This window comes from Belonocnema kinseyi, chromosome 10 (genome assembly GCF_010883055.1).
Source record: "Belonocnema kinseyi isolate 2016_QV_RU_SX_M_011 chromosome 10, B_treatae_v1, whole genome shotgun sequence".
NCBI lineage: Eukaryota > Metazoa > Arthropoda > Insecta > Hymenoptera > Cynipidae > Belonocnema > Belonocnema kinseyi.
In genome coordinates, this window is record NC_046666.1 from 80,235,912 (window position 1) to 80,240,648 (window position 4,737).

A 4,737-nucleotide genomic window follows, 5' to 3' on the forward strand; every position below is an offset into this window, starting at 1 on the left:
CTTTATTTATGTATTAGATACATACATGGCTTAATAATTAAAAATCTTAAATTGCAAACAATATGTTCTAATCAGTAAATATCAATATGTACAATAGGGCGAATCGAGAAAAAGGTGCAAACAAACATTTTTTTAAGTTATAGGCGCACTGATAAAAGAATAATCACTTTCCTTTGAAGGCTTTAATAAAATTCTGGAGGTTACAGCTAATCAAAACATCCCTTATTTCCATACTTGGTTCCATCATTGTCGTTGCATATACCTTAGCTATCTAGTTTGCAGTTCTACCTAAACTTTATTGCAAATTCAGCTATATCTCCCCAGCAATATATTTCTAGCTACAACAGGTATACCCTTTTTTCAGTGAACTAACATAAAACATATACTTGAAATATTATAAACGAATTACAAGACAAATAGAAGGCTGAAAAGTGAAAAATTATATAGAAAAAAATAGTTTCTTTAAAAATTGACTACAATATCACTGTGTTATTTCCATACAATATATTTAGCTTATTTCTGCCGTGATTTGAGAAAACACCGTTAACTGCAAAAAATCAAAAAATGAGTTTTTTATATCGTTCGTATCGTGAAGAAAAGATGAACCTGACTATTAAAATAATTTTTAAAAATTGTTAATCAATTTTAGAATAATTAATGCTAAATTTTGGAAAAACGCCGTTAACTGCAAAATTTGGTGAGTCGTGACTTGGAAGAGAGCCGTAACTGACCGTTAACTGCAGACTCAAATCATGGACAGCTGAATACGTGACAGAAAAAATCGAGAAAAAGCCGCAACGGGCAGTTACCGACTTTACTAAATTATCCGGCGGTGATCTCGAGCCTTCGTGATTTCCAAGAGGTCCGTACGCGCTTACACCGTTCCCCGGAATCATCGAACCCCGAAAAAAAACGTCTGTAATTCGAGAAACTCCGTAACTGTATTTATTATAAGCTGCAAAATTATTTTGCCATGAACGGCGTTTTCTCACATCACGACAGGCCTTTTTCTGAGGTCCGTGATTTGAAGAGAGCCGTAACTGCCCGTTACGGCGTTTTTTGAATTTCAGCATCCCAATCAACACCGTTAACTGTATTTTAGATAATTAATAAACATTTTTTAACAATTTTAGTTGCAAAAATGAAAAGTTTATATGCAGATTAGTCAAAAGCAACAACAGAAACTGCATAAAATGAATTAGAATCCGTGATACACGCAAGTAAAGATTCTAACAGTTTTCGTCGATTTTCTCGACTTAGTTCATTTTGCAGTTAACGGTGTTTTTTCAAATCACGGCAGATTTGTATTTTGCAACTATTTAATACAATGATAAAATGTAGTAAAACACAAAGATTTAAATGTGCGTGTGATTGATAACAGTATAACGAGATATAGACGCACTTCCGGTTCTAATTTGGATATATCCTTTTGCCACCATGTCAGGTAGAATTTCAGAGAATTTTTAAGACAATAAAACATGTTTTTAAAAAATGGCACTTTAATGGTTATGTCATGTACTTATTTGCATATTTGTGTTGTTGCATCTGCTTCAGGCAAAACACGTAATTTGCATTCCATTTTAATTTACAAACGCTCATTCTAATCCTTCAAACTTTCTTTGTCATGTTTTTATGAAAATTATTTTACGCACAATTATTATATTTATTCAGTTATATTTCGAATAAAACAATTTATTAAATAATATTTTATAAAAACGTGATCTCGGAATATAATAAGCTTTTGTGAATTGAATGAAAATTATACGACTTTGAGCTAAAGCGAATTGTGTATTTTGAATATTCGTTACTTTCGAAGAAAACTCGAAATTTATTAAAAATTTTAGATTGTGTAAGTCTTTTTTCATTGGAAATTAACATTTTTTAACAAAAATCTTCAATATATCCTATTTTTAACCATTATAGATTAAGTTAACGTTTTACGATAAAAACTCGGATTTTAAGACAAAAATTACTATTGACCGAATATGACTTGCAATTTTGGAACAGTTTTAGGTGATGTTTCATTATTTTTTTCATAACTTGTGTTCTTTGTCCAAAAATTTAATTTTTTTCAATTTTAATTTTGTTTTCTTAGGAAAAAAGAAACTACGCGACCTGTAAAAAGGAGATCCATAACAAATTTGCAAATATGTTTTGGATGCATAATTTTCATTATTTCATCTTTTTGGTAGCTCGCATAGGTTGGCGGAAAAATTATAGGGCGCGGGATTGTTGGCTCTCGCGCTTCGCTCTCGATGTTGTATTTACCCCGCGCAGCGCGTTCGGTAAGTTTGAGATTGTGAATTCTCTTTTGTTAAAAGAGCTTTGCTCAAGAGTTTAAGCGCATCTAGGGCGCACGACTGTTAGTTGCCGCAGTTCGTGCTCGGTCTGTGCATTTCTCCCACATTCGTGCAGAGACCTTTCAAAATTAAAGATCAACAGATCGACAACTATAATTTTGCGATTATGAACTCTCTTTTGTTAAAGCTCTTTCAACTTTAGCGAACACATTCTCATCACGTACATTGTGCTTCCCACTCGGTTTTGCCCAAAATGTCAAATTTCTTACATTATGCTGAACTCTTTTATATCAAATATAATACATTTTTTTGTACCTCTGCCTGGGATCGCTTATTCAGATATTGCAAAATAAAGCACAAATTATATTTATCATGATTAATATTTGTTTCTCATTTTGCCTTCAATTTTATTCTTGGCTGCGCTGAAACATGTATCGTTATGCCTTGCTTTTATCATTTAAAAAATTTTTAATCTTCTTTTTTACGATTAAAAGAAAAACCACGCTTCCTATCAAAAACATATTCGTAAAAAATGTATAAATATTGTTTGGTTGAATAAATGTTGTCAAAAAAGCTGGCTAACGAACTAGGCCTTTCTTTTAACACCCTTATAAAGTGGGCCAAAGGAGAATCCAATCGAACAATTCCTTCAAATGTTACTGTGTTTACAAACTACAACGACAACGACAATAACGACGGCAGATACCGACGTAAATACTATTTTTCAAAACATCGACATATGATGGAATCGTCGAATGTCATTTTTCACATAAAACCAATACCTTCTCATTGGGATCCATTTTCGGCACACTTTTTTTAGTTCTTAAAAAAGGACGCGTTCGTTAAACAACCATTTTTGATAAAAATTCAAAAAGTGAGCCCATTTTGAAAATTTTTTTAGACCACTTTTTCTCTGAATCTGGAAATTCTATGTGCGGATATTTATAGTAATCAAAAGGGCAAACAATTTATCCTTATAACTTTTGTCGATAAAAAGAAAATTTTCAATCATAGCATTTTCAACAAATTTTAAATCAACCGAAAATCAAAATTTTAAGCCAAAAAACGCACGATATGATAAAAGTTAATGTAAAAAAAGCATTGATTTTTGAAAGTCCTACAAGGTTATCATAACAAATTTTTGTATTTTCTTAAAAAATCGAAGCTTAAAATTTTGATTGCACAAAAAATAATGAAAAATCACAAATTCCATCTTGTGGTCAAAGTATGTAGGAGACGAAAAAAGATGAATTTACAAAACTTGTTATCCCAAAAAAGATCTACAATTTCGTTGAGAATCACTTCTTGATAGAACGCGTACTTTTGGTTTTATTCGTGAAAAATAACATTAAAAATAAAAAAAATTAAAATGTGTGGAAAAACGACGAAAATTACGAGAAAAAAAAGATTCAACAAAACCTGATCACAAATGTTTGTCGGAAATCGAGCACACAACGTGAGTGTCACAATGAGAATGTGTACCTCAATGCCTTACAGAGCTTTGAGAAACTTAATCATTGACTGCTTAATAAAGTAGACAATTCAGAATATGAAGACGCAAAAAAGATACTGCCATCCAAAAGAGATCTTTATGGTTAAGTTTAATTCAAGAATTCCAAACGCAAAGAATAAATATCCGAGCTAGTAATCGAAGATCGAAAATAAACGTAAAAGCCACATGACTGATCACAATTTTCATATTAAGTGTGTAATAGCAGAAATTCTTTAGCAACGGAGATGAATTTCATCAGATGCGGGCGGAACTCGCATTAAATTTTTTAAATTCAGTCCACTCAATACGAAAATTCATCTCGATAGCCGTACTCTCCGCCATGACTACCTGAATCTCCGCATTATATATCTTACTTTGCAAACAAATGAAGGCGCACTTTGGCACACTTCATTCAAAAAAGTGTGCGTTCTTCTTTTGATCAAACCTTAAATTCCGTCGCTATATTAGTGGACTTTAAGGTTTTATTTTTACCGCGTGGCCTTAAGTTTTTGACACTGAAAGAATGCATCAAAGGCCAATCTAATAGATTAATTTTTTTCAAAAGTTATCGTACCCACCGACAGACAGACAGACATACGTACGTATAGACAGACATATTGGTAAAAGCCCGTTTTTCTGGTTGAGAGGGTCTCAAAACGTGGAAATTTAACAAATACGGGAGAGGTCAAACCTTCTCTGATGAGAATGTAAAAATACTTATTTTATCGTATTTCATGCAACATCCCCATTCTTTGAGAAAAACCTTGGTTTTTACAATAAATCATCAAAATATCCAGTAGCAGTTTTTATTTGACTAACTTTTGTTTTATTATTTATTATATATTATTATTTGCAGTTATTTCGAAGTTTGGATATTATTTGAAATTTAAAGAATCTGATTTTTAAAATGCCGCAATGGGATTAATAAATCATATTTGACACATA